This window comes from Hyperolius riggenbachi, chromosome 1, assembly GCF_040937935.1.
Source record: "Hyperolius riggenbachi isolate aHypRig1 chromosome 1, aHypRig1.pri, whole genome shotgun sequence".
Classification (NCBI taxonomy): Eukaryota; Metazoa; Chordata; class Amphibia; order Anura; family Hyperoliidae; genus Hyperolius; species Hyperolius riggenbachi.
The window spans coordinates 278,864,406-278,888,412 of NC_090646.1; the positions used below are offsets into that span (position 1 = coordinate 278,864,406).

Sequence of the window (24,007 nt, forward strand, 5' to 3'; positions counted from 1 at the left end):
TGTTGGGCCTACCTACACCATGAAGTGTTTGGCCACCTTTCCAACTTAAATACTTAGGTAATAGTCTCTATTCATCACCCCGTGAGTGTGTTTAATGATGGCTAAGGGCTGGTTCCCAACACTTTGAAGGATCAGACAGTGGACTGAAAACAGACAGGTTGAACACTGCAATTATTTGTATGGGCCTGTTCAACTTTATCTGGTTCATATTTTTGAGTTGCAGAAAATCCCTCTTACATGCATTTTACCACACATTGGTTTGTGTTCCTACTCATTTAGGAGGTAGTATGGTTTAGTTGACCCAGAAGTGAACCTCATTGGGAACAGTTCTCCTATCACAGCTCCCTCTACAACTTAAAGAGCTGTAATTAGCTGAATAGTGTTGCCATTTTATAACTACAACCTATCGGAAACCTAGACATTTTGAGAGAGCGCTGTCCACCCAATCACGGTAGCAGACTTTCCCTATGAGGTTTCCTGTTGGGTCACCCTAAACCTCATTTAAATAATAATTATTATTATTGAATTATAAAGTGCCAACATATTCCGTTGAGCTGTACAGAGTAAGAAACAAACAAGAGGTACAATATATATCAACATTGGTACATAATACAGAATTGGTAGACATAATTACAGTGACAAATGTAACATCATGATTAAAATCAGGGAAATCCAATCACTGTGTCCCAGTCCAGGAGTGTTCTTGATAATAAACCCTTCAGAAACAATAGCTTTGCATTTTAGTGTGAACCAACCTTAAAGGATACCCAAAGTGACATGATGAGATAGACATGTGTATGTACAGTGCCTAGCACACAAATAACTATGTTGTGTTCCTTTTTTTTCTTTCTTTGCCTGAAAGAGTTAAATATCAGGTATGTAACTGGCTGACTCAGTCCTGACTTAAGCTGGCAACTAACAGTCCAATTTCTAGTGAAAAATCGTTCGAGCGATCAGAAATTCTGATCGGACGAAAAATCGTTCACTACACCATCAACTAACCGATCATTGCTTCCTATCTATCACGACCACCAAGAAAATCCAAATTTTCGTTAGACGAAAATTCATTCGGGCGACATTTTTTTCACTCGTTCATAAGCGATTGTGTCCACCAATGGAGACTATTTACAACCAATCCGATCAGAATTTCTGATCGCTCGAACGATTTTTCGCTACAAATTGGACCATTAGTGGCCAGCTTTAGACAGGAAGTGACTACAGTGTGACCCTCACTGTTAAGAAATTCCAACTATAAAACACTGTCCTAGCAAAAAATGGCTTCTGAGAGCAAGCAAGAGATAAAAAGGGGAATCTCTTATCAGTGAGGGTCACACTGTAGTCACTTCCTGTCTGAGTCAGGACAGAGTCAGCCACTTACATACCTGATATGTAACTCTTTCAGGCAGATAAAGAAAAAAAGGAACACAGCATAGTTATTTGTGTGCTAGGCACTGTACATACCCATGTCTATCTCATCATGTCACAAGTCACTTCGGGGATCCTTTAACAATGATGACAATGCAAGACCATATTTAATGACCTTTTTTCCCAATTACATTTAATAACAATGTGTTTTGTATTTTTACTGCATGTAAGGTTGTATGGAAAAATGTTTTCGTATTTGCATAAAATAAAATTTACATTACTTAGCGCCCCAGTTTATGTATGGTGAGCCCCTTGCTAAACTATATTCATAGAAAGGACCATCAGATATATAAAGCACGAAGTCTCTCAATTCTTGCGGTACAAAAATATCAAAACATCTTTATTGTCATAAGTACAAAAAATTCCTTGTTAAAAAAGAGAAAGTCTCTGTAAGGTGCTCCTCATTGGATAGTCACAGGAAGTAGTAGTAGTAGTAGTGTTTGTTTCTTGCTCCTGCCATATGTCGCCAACAGGATATATAGAAATTGCTTATACAGTGGCCTGATGAAGGGCATTTCATGCCCGAAACGAGCGTGTCGTTGCCAATTTATATACTGTTAATCAATATACTGTTGAATACTTTAAGCTCTTGCTACTACTTCGTGCTTTATATATCTGATGGTCCTTTCTATGAATATAGTGAGCTGTCTGGGGTGAAGTGGATCACACCAAAAGGGACTTTATGGTTTTTTAGTCTTTCTTTCATTTATGAAAAAGACCTGCTCCCAATTATAACATTATCATTGATTGAGCCCCTTGCTAAAGCCATCACACTGATGCTCACAACCTCCTGCCCCTTACCTTAGGCATAACTCAGTCCGTTGCAGTATCTGAGCCACTGATGTACGGTGCAACTGTTTATCTAGTTGAAGGCATGGCTGACATCCTGTGCTATTGACATCATCCATGGCGCTGGGATCTGACAAAGGATGGGAGGAGGGGGAAGATCTAAGTATTAACTGGACAGCTTTACTCAGGAGGCAACCAGCAATAAACTTTTTTGCAAAAACTACACACTTTATAGAAACTTTTACATGCTTTTGAATAAAAAGTATTTTGCCAATAAATACTGTGCATTCAAAAAAGGTTCCTGGAGTAGGACTTTAAGTTATTGATTTTCTTTGCTATTTTGAATTCAATTATAAGTAAAATACAGACATTGCAAGAATCAACATTGAACAAGGAGTGCAGGAATTCCAACACTGATCTTTCGATTAAAGAGAACCCGTGACCAAGAATTGAACTTCATCCCAATCAGTAGCTGATATCCCCTTTCCATCTTTACCTTTTTCTTAAACGAATAATCAGGGGGCTCTGTATGGCTGATATTGGGGTGAAATCTTTCCCACAGTATGATGTCAGGGCCGTAGTCCTGACCGTTTCCTGTCTGTGGACCTCTTTGTGTTGTGGGAAAAAACAGCTGTTTACAGCTTGGTCCAACTGCCAAAAAAGCAAGGCAAGCAGCATCTCCTTCCACTGACATCACCTGCCAGCAGTAAAAATGTCACAATGTGATAAATGTCAGAATGTATATCAGGGGGAGGAAATACTTTACAATAGGAAAACACTGACTAAATCATTAATACATAATTATTGTAAAAATTAAGCACTTTTTTATAACATTATTTTCACTGGCGTCCCTCTTTAAAGGACAAGTACATCAAAAAAAAAGTAAGCAGTTAAAGAGGAACTCCAGTGAGAATAATGTAATAAAAAGTGCTTCATTTTTATGTATAAACTATTTAGTCAGTGCTTTCCCATTGTAAAATCTTTCCTCTCCTTGATTTACATTCTGACATTGCAATGGCCTGGAAACACATAGTAAATTCCTGAGCTCCCAATGCAGTCACGCACGCATGAGGAAGAACACATGCACTTACCCACAAGCAGGCACAAACATACCCATTAGCAGACACATACACACCCGCGAGCAGACACATACACACCCACGAGCAGACACATACACACCCACGAGCAGACACATACACACCCACTAGCAGACACATACACACCCACGAGCAGACACATACACACCCACGAGCAGACACATACACACCCACGAGCAGACACATACACACCCACGAGCAGACACATACACACCCACTAGCAGACACATACACACCCACGAGCAGACACATACACACCCACGAGCAGACACATACACACCCACGACCAGACACATACACACCCACGAGCAGACACATACAAACCCGCGAGCAGACACATACACACCCATGAGCAGGCACATACACACCCATGAGCAGGCACACATGCGCCCAAGAGCAGGCATACATACACCCACAAGTAGGAGCAGATGCACCCATGAGAAGCCAGAAATGCAACTTGCACCCACAAGCAGGAACACACATACTTAGGAGTAGGCACACATGTGGCTTTAGTTTGTTAAGTAGATTCATAAACAGCACTTCTTTTTCAATCTGTCATTTACACAGTTTCTTAAATTAGGTTTGTTAAAATAGCTTTGTGCACTGGTAATAGTTAATGTGGGGTTTGAGCAATGGCACATATCAGTAAAAAGAGGCTAGGTTTGAGATTTGGCACTGTAGACAGGAATGCGTTTACAGAAGCTGAAAGCAAACAATTGGGTTCTTTTCATATTTTCGTATAGCAGCTAAATCAATAAAGCAATACCTCTGCAATATTGCTCAGGAGCTACTTTTCAAGCTTTCTGAGAAAAAATATTTCAAAGGATGGTTCAACAAACAGCAAGATATACAGGACTGCTTACCCGATTTTTATTTTCTAAGGCCATATCTGATGGTTGAGGCACTGATAACATAACCTCTACAAGGACCTGGTGCAAGTACCCTCCTTTGTGCCAGTTTTAAGTTTGCTACTGGACTGATGTCTAAAGTTGTGTGCACACCTTCAGTGGTTGTCATCCAAAGGCATCGGAAGTCAATCCATTGGAGGACAGTTCAGGGGCCAAGAGCTGTACAGCAAACATTTTTTTTCTAATCTGTTACTATTACAGCCTTTACTTATCATTTATAAGTTGCAATAAATAACTAGAATTAGAAAGATAATCTTTGTGGGTGTCTTAATTTGAGGCAACAAATCAACAAGATTTTTTTTCTATATTAAAGTGGACCCAAATTAAAAATACAAGATTTCAGAAATAAAATCTATTTTTTTTAATTATAATAATAAATAGCAGCCTTTTTTTCAGCTGCATGATCACAAATATAAAATATTTTACATTTATTGGAGGAACCCCTCCCTTCCTTTCATATTGCCGGGACAGAATTCGGCAAACTGATGGAGTAGGATGTGTCTGGCCAAGGAGGAATTGCTAATGGCTGCCCCCATGTATAACCCTAGTTATGGAAAGAGAAGGGTGAAAAGCATGCACTGAAATGATCATAGGCTTGAAGGAGTGTGTATTTATCTTTGTATGTGTCAGAGTGGTGCAAGGAAATATTTTGAATTCGAAAAATGTTTGGTTTGAGTCCGCTTTAAACCAAAAAAAAATGAAAATTGTACAAATTGATGATACATAAACCCCAACCTGAAACCCTTACATCTAGGCTTAAAAATGCGAACTGGATGCCTGTGAATAACATAGGGCTGCAGTCCTCTCAATCCCTATGTATCTTGCCTAATATGATTGGAAATATAGTCCACCTATCTCATGGCAATAGCCATTATAAGCAATGTCCCATTGCAATGTAATGCTAGATAGATGTTCGTTCGAACCTAAAACTCAATTGATTGACCAAGCCAGTAACTAGTGGTCGGTTGCCCTTTTGCAACCCACCTTTGTGAGTATAATTCATCCGCATATTTTACATACTTCTGGTACTGTGACATACTGCACCATTTGGGCTCCTGTCATCTCTGTGTTTTCTTTCTGCAGGGTGCAATTTTTATTATCCCTACTTTTTGACCAAGCCAGTAACATGTCCACACACAGATAAATTAGATTGCACCCAATGGCAGAGCAATCTGCTATTGAAACCTTCACACACAATGTCAAGCAGTGCAAATGCAGATAACATTAATGGGACCCACAAGGCCCTCAGCATGAAATATGGAATAGCATAGTTCACATGCCTCCCCAACCCTCTCACATAATGGTCCTGGCGTGTTTGTTGATTGAAAAAGCAAACAAATGCAAAGTTCACCTGAAATTGCTGCTGGCATGTGCGAGTTGCTATAGTTACCACTTCTACTGCATATATGCAGGATTCTCCGTGTGGCTTGTGCTCCACTAGTGTCAGGTGGAGGATGGCCTTTGCCTCACATTACTTATTAACGCAAGATTCTCTGCTTACCTGAGTTAACTCTGGACTTATCTCTTCTTATATATGTCTTAACTCACAGTGTATCTCTCCTTATATGACTTAACTCATGCATTATCCTCTCCTCATGAGTTATCTCCTCTAATCTAATTAACCTTGGGGTTGATGCACAAAGCTGTGGTAATATTGCTAATTGCATACAGGGCAGGGCAATATTACTGCCAGCAGGTTACCACAAGTTGATGTGCGGAACTTGAGTACCATAAGCATTGCTATGGTAACGTGTTTTAGCATGTAGTTGTTACTGTAGAAACGCTTGCGTTACTGCAAGTCGCACTAATAATGTAACAGTAAAATCTTACCACACGAGTACAGCGTAATGCAATACATTGCATGCAATGCTTTATGTTGTACTCATCATGCGTTAAGGTGGCCATATACTTATAGATTTGCAGCAGATTCGACCATCAGATAGATTTCTGTCAGATGCCTGTCAAGTCGAATCTGACAGGAATCTATCTGATGTGTGTCACACACTAGGAACAGATTTCCAATAGATTTCAGAATCTAAATGCATTATTGGACCATTAGATCCAATGCAACTCTATGGGCCATTGATCTGCTGCCAAAAGCAGAAATCGGCCACAAATCAATCGATTTAAAAGTATCGATTTCTGATCGATCAATTCTATAGAATCGATCAATCATATGATGGCACTTTATCCTGCTTATCGCAGTTTAGCAAATATACCCCCTTATCTGTTTATCTTATGAATTATCTTCCCCTATAGTTTAGATGAAAAATAAGTAAGGTGAGATAATTCTATAGAAAAGCTTTGTGAATCAACCTCCCATGTCACATTGTAACTCTTTCTTATCTATAAATAAAAAGATATACAAAAAAATGGTGGTAGGTATTGTTCCTCTCAGATCTACGGTAGATAACTGCAGATGCTAGATAGTAAATGTGTGCGCATGAATTTTACTACCAAGCTGAACATAAATCTCCAGATAGAAATGAAGGCTGGAATTGCAAACGATTTCAGAAACTATAAAATTGTTGTCCAATTACAAGCCCAGTGAACTGTGCACTACTGTGCATTCCCATAGAATGATGATGCTTTAAGAAGAGGCTCAGTAATTATATACACAGCTTGCTTTAGGGACATGGGAAAATATTAATTATTTGTAACACAAGCTTCTTCTTTTTAAAGGTGATTGTCTCTGGGATGGTTAAGCAGCGTCATTTATCTACAGAGAACATCAAATCTCGCAGCTTCATTTCTCCATTGACTTTGCTTTAGAATATACAATTAAGCTAATCACCAAAAGGTAAGATACAATCAGAAGCTTTGTCAGTATGCTTTGTCTAGCTGTGGTATAAAACATTTGCATGCTGCATGTTTGCTGCATTCCTGCATTCATTCTTTGAAGATAATCAAAGTGAGTCTATGGAAATTAAAACAAAATGGGTCTCATTTACAAAGAAAGGTCCAAAGATAGCAAGCAAATGTGGTATATAGTAAGCAATCAGATGCCAAAAAATGGGCGTGGCCATGCCTGGATGTGGGCGGTTACATAGCAGGAAAGGGTGTGGCCATGCAATGAGATTGGCAGCAGATCTACCCACAAATGCTATGAGATTGGCTGCAGATCTACCCACAAATGCAATGAGATTGGCAGCAGATCTACCCACAAATGCAATGAGATTGGCAGCACATTTTCCCACAAATGTAAAGAGATTGGCAGCACATTTTCCCACAAATGTAAAGAGATTGGCAGCACATTTTCCCACAAATGTAAAGAGATTGGCAGCAGATCTGCCCACAAATGTAAAGAGATTGGCAGCAGATCTACCCACAAATGCAATGTGATTGGCAGCAGATCTACCCACAAATGCTATGAGTTGGCAGCACATTTTCCCACAAATGCTATGGGATTGGCATCACATTTTCCTACAAATGCTATGAGATTGGCAGCACATTTTCCCACAAATGCTATGAGATTGGCATCACATTTTCCTACAAATGCTATGAGATTGGCAGCATATTTTGCCAAATGGCAGGCAAAGTAAGATTACCTTTCGACCTGGACCCGACCTCCTCTCCGGTCTTACTCCTCCTCCGCAGCAGCCAGGCACTTGGCGTGATGTCTCCGATTCCCAGCAAGGAGTCCGCTCCACGTGTCAGCCAGCCAGATGCAGCCCAGGCAGCCGCAGCCCCAGACAGGTGGCAGGTCCTCCAGGCCCCAGCACAGAACGCTCGGCTTGCTCGCTCTCTCGCTCCAACAGGCGGGCAGTGCAGAGCGGGCTTGCGGCAATGGCTCCAGGCAGGGGCGGAGTCAAGCAGTATGACGGAGCCTTGCACCAGGGCACGCCACGACCGGCCGCCCTGTCTGATTGGGTGGAGTGCGTGCGTGTTGCTGCACGGGCGGATTTACTTTAAAAAATGCAAATAAAATAAACAAGCTGCAGGCTTTGGCGGGCTTCGGGGGGCCGGATTGAGGATGTCCGCGGGCCGTAGTTTGCCCAACCCTGGGCTAAACAATATAATTAAAGTAAAGATGCAAATAAATATTAAAATTGTTCCCATTACTAGCTGTAACCTGTAAGACTTTTTAAAATTGTCTAGGGGAATTTTCCATCTATTCCTTGCTGAAAATAACTAACTAGGAGAATTCACTAGATAGAGCTGAATGAAACATATTCCACATAAAACTGCCCCGAAATCAGCCCGACTTCTAGTTGAAGTTTAACATCAGAAATAGTCTCCAAAAGATTCCTTCAGCTCTCAGTGAAATCTATTATGAAACAGGTAAATAGCAGTAATGACACATTGAACCATCTCAAGGTAAATTTGGTGTGGATAGTAAAGTGTAACTGTCGGGCATAAAATTAAAAATCAATTCTTTATTTTTATCTGGTAAACAAGTAATAAGGATGCTAATCAGGCAATGCAAAAGTTAAAATCTCTATTACTTTTCTTGTTTATAAATGATCATTCCACACTTTACCTGACTCTTATTTGGTACGCTGCCGCACAAAAGAAGTTGCAGGGCATGCTGGGTTGTCCTTTTTTGCTTCTGTGCATTAGTTAAGTCTGAGGGGAAATAAAGAAGCAAAAAAAGACAACCCAGCATGCCCTGCAACTTCCTTTGTGCGGCAGCGTACCAAATAAGAGACAGGTAAACTGGGGAATGATCATTTATAAACAAGAAAAGTAATACAGATTTTAACTTTTAGATTGCCTGGTTAGCATTCTTATTACTTGTTTACCTAATAAAAATAAAGAATTGATTTTTGATTGTATGCCCTACAGTTACACTTTAAGGAGATATTCTTTTGCTCTAATATAGTGGCTTTGCAGTACTGTTTTTGGCAGGTGATTTGGGGCCTATCCCCTATCGCTGAAAGTATTCCCATAATGTAAATTCCCTGAATCCTCAACCTAACTTCCCTGCCTAATATAATCCCCTTCCTAGTGTCTAACTCTAGTCACTCTCTCTCCTAACATAATCCCCTTCCTGGTGCCCAACTCTAGTCTCTCTTCTCCAACATAATTCCTTTCCTGGTGCCAAACCATAGTCTCTCTCCCCCAACATAATCCCCTTCCTGGTGCCTTACTCTAGTCACTCTCTCTCCTAACATAATCCCCTTCCTGGTGCCTTACTCTAGTCACTCTCTCCCCTAGCATAATCCCATTCCTGGTGCCTAACTCTAGCCTCTCTCCTCCAACGTAATCCCCTTACTGGTGCCTAACTCTAGCCTCTCACCTCCAATGTAATCCCCTTACTGGTGCCTAACTCTAGTCTCCCTTCTCCAACATAATCCTTTTCCTGGTGCCCAACCATAGTCTCTCTCCCCAAGCATTATCCCCTTCTTGGTGCATAACTCTAGCCTTTCTCCTCCAATGTAATCCCCTTACTGGTGCCTAACTCTAGCCTCTCTCCTCCAATGTAATCCCCTTACTGGTGCCTAACTCTAGTCTCTCTCCTCCAACATAATCCCTTTCCTGGTGCCCAACCATAGTCTCTCTCCCCCAGCATTATCCCCTTCTTGGTGTCTAACTCTAGCCTCTCTCCTCCAACGTATTCCCTTTACTGGTGCCTAACTCTAGCCTCTCTCCTCCAACATAATCCCCTTACTGGTGCCTAACTCTAGCCTCACTCCTCCAACGTAGTCCCCTTCCTGGTGCCTAACTCTAGCCTCTCTCCCCCAACATAATCCCCTTCCTGGTGCCTAACTCTAGCCTCACTCCTCAAATGTAATCCCCTTACTGATGCCCAACTCTAGCCTCTCTCCTCCAACGTAGTCCCCTTCCTGGTGCCTATCTTTGGCCTCTCCCCCAACATAATCCCCTTCCTGGTGCCTAACTCTAGCCTCTCTGTTCCAACGTAATCCTCTTCCTAGTGCCTAACTCTAGTTTCTCGCTTTCCCCCCTACATAACCCCCTTCCTGGTGCCCAACTCTAGTCACTACCCACCAACATAATCCTAACATAATCCCCTTACTGGTGCCTAGCTATAGCCTCTCTCCTCCAACGTAACCCCCTTCCTATTGAGTCTCTAGTTACTCTCTCCCCTAACATAATCTCCTTCCTGGTGCCTAACCCTAGTCTATCTCCTCCAACATAAGCACTTTCCGGCTGCCCAACTAAAGTCTCTCTCCCCCAGCATAATCCCCTTCTTGGTCTCTCTCTCTAGCCTCTCTCACCCAACGTGATCCCCTGACCAATTCCTAAACCTAGCCTCTCTTCCCTAACATTATCCCCTTCCTAACGCCCAACTTAAGCCTTTCTACAGCAACATAATCTCCTTCCGGATGCTAAACACTGATCTCTCTGACTAACATAATCCCTTCTTAACATGCAACTATAGCCCACCTGCATTATGTAATCCCATTGTTTAACTCCAATCTCCTCCAATCTCCTAGCCATAACAGATGAAAACTAACCTACCCATACCTGATCCCTTAACACTAACCCTAATATTGGGGCATACCCATAATCAATAACCCTAACTGTTAAACCCTAACAACTAACCCTAACTGATACTCACCTTCCATCCTCTTCTGTGCTCAGTGTGCAATGTTTAAGGTATTCTGTATAACTTGAGGCACATCTAGCTTTACAATAACTGATTGCTTGTCCTAGTGCAGTGTTTCAGCTATAGTATAGCTGCAACCCAACAAATTTAACAGGGATTATGATCAATTGATTCAAAGGAGGTGGATAGGAAGAGGGGAGGGGGTTTACAAACTCATTATCTGTATAAGAGATAAGTACAGCAGGTTATTCAATGGCGCACATCCAGAAGTCTCTATACACTTAGGATCCGTTTCCACTAGAGCGAATCTGCATGCGTTTTCTGCATGCAGATTCAAATAGCCAATAATAGTCAATGGGCCTGTTTCCACTTGTCAGGAAATCTGTGCAGTGGACTGTGCAGAAAAAATCTGCACAGGAGAGCCATCAGAATTCACACACAGCAAGGCTTGTGTGCGATTTGCATGTAATGTATTTCATAGGAAATTCGCACACGTTTTCACTATGCGAATATTCCATGCGAATTTGCATACGTTTTCGTGTAAAATCAATGTAAAAACGCACAGGCACTGACATGGTTAAAATCGCATACTTACAAACAGATGCAAATTTTAACGTGTTTTCGCATTAAAATTTGCATAGAAACGAGTACGAATTTGCATCCACATACGAATTCGTTTATGCGTTTTCCGCAAAGAAATTGCACCGCACTAGTGGAAACGGGCCCTACAATAGCAATGTCCCTGTCTTAAAAGATTTTAAACATTGCATTGGAACTTTGTTATGGGGGGGGGGGGGGGGCTGCTTTTCTAACTTTAGTTCTGTTTTAAATTCCTGAAATCAGCTGGCTTCTAGTCATATTTTTGCTAACTCAAAAGGGGAATTGTCTGACAACTTGTCACATTTCCAGAGCCTAAAAAAATGCTTTACATAGGCTCAGGGGCGTAACTAGAGATCACTGGGCCCCCCTGCGAAACCTTGGATAGGGCCCCCCCTTTCAACTCCAGCCCGCACTCTTACAGATACTCAGGTTTCTTCTGTTTTAACAGAATATCCACAACAACCTTGACCCCATGAAACAAGCCTAAGCCTTAAAGGACATCTGAAGTGAGAAGAATATGGAGGCTGTCATATTTATTTCCTTTTAAACAATACTAGTTGCTCGGCTGTCCTTCTGATCTATTTGGCTGCAGCAGTGTCTGAATAACACCAGAAACAAGCATGCAGGTAATCTTGTCAGATCTGACAAATATTTCAGAAACTCCTGATCTGCTCCTTACAGCCAGGCAACTGGTATTGCTGAAAAGGAAATAAATATGGCAGCCTCCATATTCCTCTCTCTCCAGTTGTCCTTTAAAACGGACCAGAACTCAGAACGTCCTCTCTGTTCTAAAAGATACACAACTGCATAATAACCTTTAAAGAAAAAACATTTCTTTGTTACAGCGGATACAAACCTAAAGTATGTCTACTTCCTGCTTTCATGGAAGCAGACCTATTGTTAACATCCTGTAACATATCCTAGAAGCTCTTGTCCTTACCTGGGGCTTCTTCCAGACACCCCCCTCCCCCCCCCCCCCCCCCAGTCTATCAGGTCCCTTGCTGTGGTCCCAATCCCCTCCAGAGTACCACTGTCCCCTCCAAATGATCCTGACTAGATATTGGTTGTGGGCCCGTCCACAGGACTCCTGGATTGCATTCTTGCAAACGGGAGTATTCTGCGCTTGCGCAGCTTACAAAGACTGTGCATGTGCTGAACACTCCAGGCCACGGGAGTGAGAACAAGGAGACGCACAGTTGCCAGATCTTTCGGAGTGGACAGCAGCACCCTGGAGGAAATTGAAACTACAGGGAAAAAAAACCCGATTGACTGTGAGGGCAAACTCCCCCCACCCCACCCCCAAAAGTATACATTAAGGATGTTAAAAATGTAAAAATGGGGGGGGGGGGAGCAGGCATGTGTAGGAAGGTCTCCCCCCTTCTCCTCTGTCCCCTTCTGTTATCTTCTAAAGGCCCCCCTGAAGCTACTTCAGGATCAGCTGGGTTGCAGAGCAGTGCGCACGTGCTGCCTGTGCGTCCTTAATCACGCGCCCGTGGCCAGGAGCACTCACTGCATGCACACACTACACAGTTGTGACAATGTTTGATCAAAGACACTTTACCATGCAGCGCCAGCACACTGCTCACCAACCCAGAAGTAGCGTCGGGGGGGGGGGGCTTTAGATGTTAACTGAAGAGAATGGGGGAGTGGTGGGCAAGAGTAGAGCTTCCTATACATACCTGCTCCCCGTTTTTTAATTGTTTTAACAGCGCTAAGCTATCATTTACCCTCCACTGTCTAATATGTCATCCTAACAACCAGCACATACCTTTCCAATTCCCAGCTCTGTTAGCTAAGACCCCTGCCTCACAACTGCTCTGACCCTCCCCCCCTCCCATTATTTTTAAAAGAGAGAGAAACCCCTGCTTTTACAAACCAATTCTCCCCCTCCCTTCTCCCTGTCCCCAACTACAATTAGCATCATAAAAAAAACAAAAGGCACAGTGGCAGGCTGTATAAATAAACATAAAAACCAACATACGTAGGAGTCAATCTGTGGCAGGACTGCAGGGCAACCCTCTTTCCCTCTGTCTCCCTGGAGTCTCGGCAGCTCAGGCAGGCTGTCGTCACTACGGAGGTGCCTGCATCTTCTCTCTTCTCCAGAGACCACAACGTGCGTGAGGGGGCGGGGCAGTAAACTTGACTGCCAAGTCTGACGTGATTAGAGGCAGCAGCATCAAGCATGCTGCTCTGCCTCTGCGTGTCTATTACTGTGCGTCCTATGCGCCCGTCTTGGCACAAGCAAGTAATTGACGCCGGCATCTTGATACATACAGACAGGCACCGGGCCCCTGAGTCCCCCGGGCCCCACTGCGTTCGCAGGGCCTGCAGGGTCGGTAGATACGCCCCTGCATAGGCTTAAGGCCTTGGAGCAAGAAGTTTATAATGGGGATGCTCATACTATCATACAGTTACACAAGCACATGTTGAACATTTTATTATTTTCACTGAAAGCTCTGTATCTCACTCCCACTGATACTTCTGCTAATCATCATTCATTCTTTACAAGAGATAACACATATGAAGAACCATTTTAGAACACATTGACCCCGAGTAGATCAGTAAAAACTGTACAGAATGTCTCAGTCTGAAACTACATTGCTTCTACTTAGAGATGCATTTGTATCACAGAATAAAATAAAATGATTTATGTTTTTAAATATTTACTGATTTATATACAGTATAAGCGCAATGCAACTTGCATTACACATTTATTTAACCCATTCAGGTTCCGTGGTTTTCACATGAGAAATGTTCACCTCCCATTCATTAGCCTGTAACTTTATCACTACTTATCACAATGAACTGATCTATATCTTGTTTTTTCCGCCACCAATTAGGCTTTCTTTGGGGGGTACATTTTGCTAAGAGCCACTTTACTGTAAATGCATTTTAACAGGAAGAATAAGAAAAAAATGGAAAAATTCATTATTTCTCAGTTTTCAGCCATTATAGTTTTAAAATAATACATGCCTCCATAATTAAAACTCACGTATTGTATTTGCCCAAATGTCCCGGTTATTACACCGTTAAAATTATGTCCCTATCACAATGTATGGCGACAATATTTTATTTGGAAATAAAGGTGCATTTTTTCCATTTTGCATCTATCACTATTAACAAGTTTAAAATAAAAAAAAATAGAAATATTTCATCTTTACATTGATATTTAAAAAGTTTAGACCCTTAGGTAAATATTTACATGTTTTTGTTTTTTTTATTGTAATGTTTTTTGTTTTTTTTATAGTAAAAATTTTATTTGGGTAGTTTTGGGAGGGTGGGGGGTAAACAATAGATTTATAATGTAAATGTGTATTCATTTTAATTTATTTTTATTTTCAGTTGTAGTATTACTTTTTGGCCACAAGATGGCGGCCATGAGTTTGTTTACATGACGTCACTCTAAGCGTAACACACGCTTAGAGTGGCGCATCGGGGAGGGAACGGCCAGAAAAGGCGCAGCTTCCGAGAGAAGCTGTCGCTTTTTCAGCGGTGGAGAGGAATCAGTGATTGGGCACCATAGCCCGATACATTGATTCCTGGGCTACCGAATCCGCGGCCGGGAGTGCGCGTGCACGCGCGCGATCGGCTGCGGGAGCGCGCGGTAGCGCGCATGGTTCCTGGACGTAGTTTCTACGTCCAGGAACCAAAATAGGTTAAAAGGGATATACAATCTTTTTTGGAAGCTGCAAAATAATGGGATGGAGAATAGATTAATGTTAGTGAGGTATAGGACAGGTTTTCACCTCATTCAGTCTGAATTCTTTAGTGTACTTATACCTACATTTGCTTGAAGGGTAACTATTGTGAAAATTTGTATAAAGTACATTTGTCACTGAGTAAAATGCACTATAAATGTATGTTTTCCTATGTAGCTGTACTTACAGTACAGAAGCTAGAAGAAATCTGACAGATCTAACAGGTTTTGGACTAGTCCATCTCTTCATGAGCTTATTTTCTTATCTCTTTTCAAAAGCACACCCTGGAAAGTCTCTTTACAATGGTGATGAAAAGCCAGTGTCTGATTGATCACACTATTCTTGCAGTTGGTGAGTGCCACTGGCATCTATGGAGTGCTTTTGAAAATAAAGGAATTCCTGAGAATTCCCCATGAGGAAATGGATTAGCCCAAGATCTTTCAGATCTGGCGCATTTCTACTGCCTGCTGAAAGTGACAGCAAGTTAGTAAAAATACAAGTGCAAGGAGCAGATTGTTAACTATCACAAAGTAACAGCATATACTATACATACAGCTCTATCTGTATCTTAAAGGATAACTGTAGTGAGAGGGATATTGAGGCTATCATATTTTTTTCCTTTTAATAAATACCAGCTGCTTGGCTCTCCTGCTGACCCTCTGCCTCTAATACTTTAAGCCAGAGACCCTGATAACGCATGCAACATATCAGGTGTTTCTGACATTATTGTCAGACCTGACAAAATGATCTGCATGCTTGTTTCTGGAGTGATTCAGACACTATGGCAGCCTAATAGACCAGCATGGCAGCCAGGCAACTAGTATTGCTTAAAAGGAAATAAATATGACAGCCTCCATATCCCTCTCATTACAGTTGTCCTTTAAAAAGGGGGTAAAATAAAAAATCCAATCATATTACATTAATGATCTTGGTTCCCTTGTAAGACAAGGTCAGCACACTTAACCACTCTGCGACCGCCAAACACCGATCGGCAACCGCAGAGTATCTCCCCCAGGACCGCCTGGGGGTGGAGATTTGCGGGGATCGCACATCCCCGCTGAGTTCGTAAACAGCCTGCCAGCCGTGATTGGAGCTGGCAGGTTGTATATTAAAAAAAAAAAAGCCCAAATACTTGTACAGTGCTGCGATGTAGGGCAGCTCTGTACGGGGGACAGCTCTGTCACTGAGATGTCCCCAGGAGAGGCTCACAACGTGATCCCTCTCATAGGCTGATGCCAGGATTTGGATCTCGGGGAAGGATAAATTAAAAAGAAAATAGTGATATGTATTTTTAAAAAATGCAATAAAATTAATAATAAAAAAAAAAATAACATTGCAGCAGCAATCAGATGCCACCAACAGAAATCTCTGTTGGTGGCAAGAAAAGGAGGCAAGATTCATTTCGATGAGCGAGCAATTGCCTGTTAAAGCTGCAGAGTGCAAAATTGTAAAAAATGGACTGGTCACTAAGGGGGTTTAAGCCTTTGGACCTCAAGCAGTTAAACGTAAGTTAATTTACACCTGAAGGTTGAAGGGAAGACTGAAACGGTAAGAATGCTGTGCGCAGCCCACAAAGCATCAGCTTAACATATTTACCTTACATGCTCATACGGTCTCTTCTGATGTTGCACATAGCGGTCAATAATGTAGTCAATTAATCAGCAAGAGAACACACTTACTATGATGTGTTCCCTTAGGAAAGTAAAGCTATGCATCTAATGTTGATCAAAGCTTCAGTATGCACAAGTACTTTATGTTTATCTTACATTAATACTGTATACATTTTCTTTTATCTGTTATAATATATTATTATGTTAAAAGGCAAAAATAAAAATTATTTTAATGTTATGGCTAAGATGTAAAAGGGAAATGTTTGCAGATATTTAGATAATGTCATGGATACAGGGCCGGATTTACCATAAGGCACTGTAGGCACGTGCCTACAGGCGCCTGATGATGGAAAGGCGCTCCCCTCCCCTAGTGTCTCCCTCCCTCCCTTCTTCCCTATGCAGAGTCTTGAGCAGATTGTAAATAAGAGATTACTCAACCCACTCTCTCGGCATTCCAATGACGGGATGTCCCTTCATTCAGGGGCACATCTAGCTACCTGATACTTGGGGACACCTCTAGCTACTCAATATTGAGGTTCATTTAGCTATTTAATACTTGGGGGCAACTCTAGCTACTTATTACTGAGGGTATGTCTGGCTACCCAATGCTAAGGGACACCTGTAACTACCTATGACAGGCAAGGGAAGTAAGGGAGAAGTGACAGCCAGCACACTTGTGGTGCGCTTCAGAGGGAGTTTGTAGATTCCTAGAGGGTGAAGTCTAGGGTGACAGGACATCTGTGCCTATAGGCTCCTCTGAGGTAAATCCGGGCCTGCACGGATATCACAAAAAAAATTCTTTTTCATCATCATAATACATACCTCCAAATGTTACACTGTCTTTCTAAGTAACTCAGTGCTACACATTGCTGCTGTAACTTCTTAGGATTTATGGATCCTTGTAGTCAGTAAGTAAGCTGCAGGTATAATTGTTCTAACATTAACAATTGCTTTTCTCATGTTACTGTTCAGACATACATATATTCCATAAGACCCCATAAAATAGACAGAGGCGCTTAATTTGAATCCTTGTGCAGATTGCTTGATACTCCTCCCTATATTGCCTGATGAAGCGGGGTTGAACCTGCGAAACACGTTGCATTTCTTTTTGGAGTTCCTAATAAATGTGTTTGACTGTCTGAATCGCAGTCGTTGTCGTGTCTGCTTGAGGGAGGTAAGACCACCACTTCCTCCTTCAATTTTGCCATTTAAGTTGGTTTTTAAGCTCATTTAATCTAATCTTATTCTTTTGGCGCCTCTGTTCATTGTATACAATTTTGAGTCCACCCTTGGTGGAGGGTTGCTACCCTTTCTTCCTCTCTACAGACAGCGACTTCTTAATCCTGAGCGGGGTCAGGACAATCTCCCCACCTGCCTTTACAGTGGTTGCCTGTGGTTGTTTGGGGGGTATAAACCCCTTGTTTTGCTGCAGGGATGCAGCGTTTTAGGCCCCGTTCACACTTGCGGTTTAGTAAAAACCGCACCGGATGTCCGGACCGCACCGTATCCGGACCGGACCTGATCCGTACGGTTCCTATCCGGATCCGGTCCGTTTGCATCCGGTTTCCGTGCGGTGTGAACACGGTTGCGGTCCGGATCCGGTTTCTTAAGGAGATAACATCCTTTTAATTACCTGGGGTCTGGGAGGTCAGCAGAAGGGTCTGGGGTCATTGTTGGAGACAGGTGGACGTGTGGAGACCATCCGTGGATACAGAGACTGCAGTTGGGACCATGGATCCAGGCATTTTTTACTCGTAAACCTGGGAATTCTCTCTGTTGTTCGCCTCCTTCAGACATATCAGACATGTTGCTGGCAAAAAGAGCTCCAGCATGAAATCGCTGCTGCCCCACTCTTCGCTGGGCCCATGTGGTCCCCATCCAAAATGCATAGGAAGTGGGGTAGAACGTCCGGTTTTTGTAGCCAGTGTGTTGTGCGCTCTCCGGCTCTCATTGCTTTGTATTGGCCGGATGGTGCAGTCCGGCTCCGCTCCGGATACGGCTGCCGGAGGAGCCGGACCAAAAAATAGCGCATGTTGGAACGGACGCCGGAGTCCGGATCCGGCCCGGATCCGGTCCGGCTCCGGTCCGGCAGAACGGACGCATGTGAACGGACGCATAGGCTTTCATTGCCATGCCGTGCGTCCGTTCCGTCCGTTCTGAAAGCGGTCCGGCTCCGGCACGGCGATTCCGGACGGCCACCGCTAATGTGAACCGGGCCTTAGCATTAGCTATAGTGCGTACCATAAATAGAAGTTAAAAATGTGGATTTAGACTCGCTTCAGAGTCTCTTTAAATAAAAATATAAAATTGTGAACATTTGTTTCTCAAGATCCCGCAATAAACACCCCTGTTGTCTAGTCTATTGTTAAGTAGGATATCAGGCATGCTTTATAATCACAATCATTTCTAAAGGCTGTTTTATATTTTATGTATTTCCAACTCAATTATGCAGGCATAAAAAAAAGAGAAGTGGAAGATAAAGCTGTGATCTTCTTTAGATTATGTGCCAAACTGTCCCATCCTAGATATTTAATTACTGTATATTTAATTAGCTGACCTGACTTCTAAAAGCAAATCTGTTTCAAAACTGTGCAAATGAGTGTGAGCTTATATTAAGAAATAAATAATGAACCACAGGAACTATGAAAATGTCATTATTATTATTAATAAACTTTTTTATACAGTTCAAACATATTATGCTGTATTAAGTTAGGGGAGAAATTACAATATTAATGAATGTTATACAGCAGTGGTCCTCAAACTAAGGCCCGCGGGCAGAATGTGGCCCTCTGAGGCTTTTTTACTGCCCCCCCCCCCCTTCCCCCCACACACACAAAATGTATTACTTTTTGCATCCACATACGAATTCGTTTATGCTGTTTTCTATGCAAAATTTCCCCCAGACTTACCAAACAGCTTGAGATTTGCCATATTTATTGACAGGAAGTTTGGTTCTATTTTACATTGTACTACTATTTGGAAACAGTGGGAAAAAAAGTTTTCTTAGCCGAAGCCAGAGGTGATAAAACTTAAAGTGTGACTCAGCTTCAGAGTACGTTTACAAAGCAGCAGGATGTTGGCACATAAAACTTTTACTCGTCCCTTATGCCGTCTTCTGCTGAATAATCTTCTAACATCATTGTTGAAAGACACTAAGGTGACTCAAACCTGTATTTTATACCTCAGTAAAAGTACAGCATATGTAGGCAAACGGCAGTGATATACTTTTTTTTACTGTGGCCAGCTGTAAACCTTTCTTTACTATCTAAAGCACTGTATATTGCTCTGATTGTAAATGTATATTAAAAAAAATGAAGCATCCTCCGTTCTATTCTTTTTTTCAGCATTAAAATAAACCTGAAGTAAAAATAAACTTATGAAATAATGAATTCTATGTGTAGTACAGATGGTAAATAGAACATTAGTAACATGGAAATGAGACTCAATTAAACCTCATTAGAAGTCTTATCTTAAAATGATCCGTTTATTTTGACCTTAAGTTCACTTTAAAGCATATCTGAATGAAAATGGAGACTAACATGCATTTCCTTTTGAACAATGCAAATTTCCTGGCTGGCCTGTTGATCATTTGCCTCTAATACTTTTTAGCCATAGACCCTGAACAAGCATGCAGATCAGGTGCTGTGACTATTAGCCACATGTTTCTGATGTGCAATTCAGATACTACTGCAGCAAAAGAGATCAGCAGGACTGCCAGGCAACTGGTATTGTTTAAAAGAAAATATATATAGCAGCCAGAATATGCCTCTCAATTCAGGATCTTTTTAGGAAGGTGTTCCTGTATCTTGCAGACTGGTTACTGGTGTCCAGTACACAGTTTTGTATAACTTAAAGGGACCCGAGCGGTAATTAAAATTGGAATTTGGACTTACCTAGGGCTTCCTCCAGCATCCTCTTCTCCCTTCTCCTGGTCCTACTGTGGGTTCCAGTAATCTGCAGTTTTTGTAATCTGCTGCGTCGCGTACTGACGCAATTAAAAGGAGACCCCGCAGCTCCTTCTGATTGCGTCATTACGCGACGCTACTACTGAAGCCGCTGGGAGGAAGGAGGAATGAAGGGAGAGAGGATGCTGCTGATTGGCCCGGAGCCGCCATGGAATAGGTGAGACTTGTAATCGCTTCTGGTGGGCATACTCTGCATTAGGAAAGGGGGCACAAGAGGTAGTCCTCGGGCTGTGTGACGTCATAGCGGAGGGTCGGCGGGGGTTCGTATCGGCAGGTTATTCGTAAGTCGGGCATTCGTAACTCGGGGACTACCTGTACTTAAGTTTGATCCTTAAGTATTAGGCAGTCGACCAACATCGTCTCTGTATTTCACCCACTAGCGTCAAGTAGGATAGCAGCTGATTCATCACAAACAGCTGATCTATCCATGGATGGCAGCTCAGTCCTGCCTGATGGGGCATGAGATGAGACCCAGCAGGAGAAACTATCCATGCCACCTACTAAATACGTTTATTAACCTCTTGCCGACCGTCCTACCTATGGGCGGCGGCAAGGTGGCTCCCCCAGGAGCGCGTAATGCCGATCGGCGGCGGCACCTGGGACTAATTAGCCGGGGATCGCGCGCAAGGATATGTGCGCATCCGACGGCATTAGGCTCCGCCCACCTGCGACGTCAACCCGCCGGACAGTTAGCAGCGCCGGCGGGTTGTTAATCCTCCGATCTCGCTGTTACTAAAGTGTATAATACACTTTGTTATGTATACAAAGTGTATTATACTGGCTGCCGCCCCCCCTGATGGTCCCAGTGATCGAGCGACCACCAGGGGAGGAGGCAGCTGTGTATGTAAACACACACACACTGATCCTGTCCCCCTGCCCCCCTGATCGCCCACAGCACCCCTCAGACCCCCCCTGATCACCCCCTCAGACCACTGTTTGCACCCAATCACCCCCTGTTCACCCATCAATCACTCCCTGTCACTAACTGTCAATGCTATATTTTAAATTAGGCTCTAATCAGCCCCCTAGGAGCTCCTGATCCCCCCCACACACACCCTCAGATCCTCCCCAGACCCCCCCCCCCCCCCCCGTGTACTGTATACATCTATTCTCCCTTGTAATCATCCACTGATAACATGTCAATCACCCCCTGTCACCACCTGTCACTGCCACCCATCAGATCAGACCTTAATCTGCCCCTTGCATTGGCACCCAATCACCCGTCCACACCCTCAGATCGCCCTCAGACCCCCTCTGATCAACTCGCCAGTGCATTGCTTGCATATATTCTTCCCTGTAATCACCTACTGATCACCCATCAATCACCCCCTGTCACCACCTGTCACTGCTACCCATCAGATCAGACCCTGATCTGCCCCTTGCGGGCACCCAAACACCCGCCGACACCCTCAGAGACCCCTCAGCCCCCCCCCCCCCCGATCACCTCCCCAGTGCATTGATTGCATCACCCCCTGAGACACCCATCAATCACCTCCTGTCACCCCCTAGCACTACTACCCATCAGATCAGGCCTTAATCCGCCCCCTGTGGGCTTCTGATCACCCGTCCACACCCTCATATCCCCCTCAGAACACCCCCCCCCCCCCCGATCACCCCCCTGTCACTATCCTAGTGATCTAAAAACAGTGATCAGTGAAAACTGTCACTTTTTTAGTATTACTAGTGTTAACAGTTAGGCCAGTTATTTAGCTAGGGCCCTTCGTTGGGTAGTTAGCGTCAGTAAGCACCCAGCCCACCACACCGCAGTCACTAATTAGTTGCTGATAAGCATCATCACTGTCGCTAATCAGCATTGCTACAATACTGTATAGTATCTGTAAGTGATTATTACTAATTGCAGTCAGATCTATATTAGGGTCACTAGGATACACTAAAAATGCAGTGTTGATCGTTCGCCTGCACTTGCGTTCATTCCGCCCCACCGCAGTGACAGAATTTTTTTTTCTAATCACTGCAAAAAAACACTGTACAATAGCTGTGGCGTTGTAAAGATCAGTTTTGATTTTTTTTTTTATCAAAACTCAGTGACCACAGCTTTCTACTTCACAAGTACTCCCTTTTACTAGGTAGGTGCTTTTTTTCCTGGGTAGTCTCAGAGGAATACCCCCTAAATTTAGCAGTCCACCATGGCAAAAAGGGGTATTCCACTGAAAAGGCCGCTGAGATTCTGGCCCAGTGGGGTGAATGCGATTGGGAAGCCTCATCCGACGAATAATCCGGGTCATCTTTCTACTTCACAAGTACTCCCTTTTACTAGGTAGGTGCTTTTTTTCCTGGGTAGCCTCAGAGGAATACCCCTTAAATTTAGCAGTCCACCATGGCAAAAAAGGGGTATTCCGCTGAAGAGGCCGCCGAGATTCTGGCCCAGTGGGGTGAGTGCGATTGGGAAGCCTCATCCGACGAATCATCCGGGTCAGAAAACGAACCGGTGAACAGCAGTGGCTCTCTGACCGATAGCAATGACGAGGTTGAGGTCCCGGCTAGAGCCAGGCGTACCACACCCCATGTCACTGGACCGCAGGTGGTGCAGGATCAGACTCAAGGGCAACAGAGTGGTGCTAGCACTGATCCGAGTTTTCTTGGTGAGGCACCAGCAGCGTAGCATCACCTGGACCTAGCACCAGTACTACCATAGACCCTGGTGAAGTGGCGAGCACCAGCATGGTAGTAGAAACTGGTTCGGTGGCACGTGCATTAAGACCTGAGTCGCAGCCACCAGCAAAACGAGCCTGTACTACCCATAGTCTCCCAGAGGTGCTGGCAAATCCCAATTGGCAATCCCCTGGTTCTTTTTTTCATCTGTTCTGCACCGTGGATCTCTACAACTTAATTGTGGCTGAGACCAACCGTTATGCCACACAATATGCAACCGTCAATCCGAGAAGCTACCATGCCCAGCCTTTTTGGTGGAAACCACTAAAAGTTTACAAACTTAACATTTTTTGGGGCCTTCTCCTTAACATGGGTCTAGTCAAAAAGAATGTATTGCGGTCTTATTGGTCTACACACCCAATACATCACATGCCCATGTTCTCTGCTGCCATGTCCAGGTCACGATTTGAGAACATCCTGCGCTTCCTGCACTTATCCTGCTTATGACCGGTTCCACAAAATTCGGCCCCTCATAGACCACCTGTCATCAAAATTTGCAGATGCTTATACCCCTGAACAGTCATTTTGAGGCATTTGGTTTCCAGGCTATTCCTCACGGTTTTAGGGCCCCTAAAATGGCAGGGCAGTATAGGAACCCCACAAGTGACCCCATTTTAGATAGAAGACAGCCCAAGGTATTCCGTTAGGTGTATGGTGAGTTCATAGAAGATTTTATTTTTTGTCACAAGTTAGTGGAAAATGACACTTTGTGAAAAAAACAATAAAAATTC

General features: G+C 43.2%; 1 protein-coding gene across 2 annotated transcripts in view; it reads left to right on the top strand.

The window, feature by feature from the left end:
- TMEM150C (transmembrane protein 150C) overlaps positions 1-24,007 on the top strand; it is a 327,838-nt gene that overhangs the window by 175,529 nt on the left and 128,302 nt on the right. For both annotated transcript variants that reach the window (XM_068233635.1, XM_068233637.1), the window contains exon 2: positions 6,902-7,019. The gene's annotated coding sequence lies outside the window, so the exon portion shown is untranslated. The remainder of the gene's footprint in view (positions 1-6,901; positions 7,020-24,007) is intronic.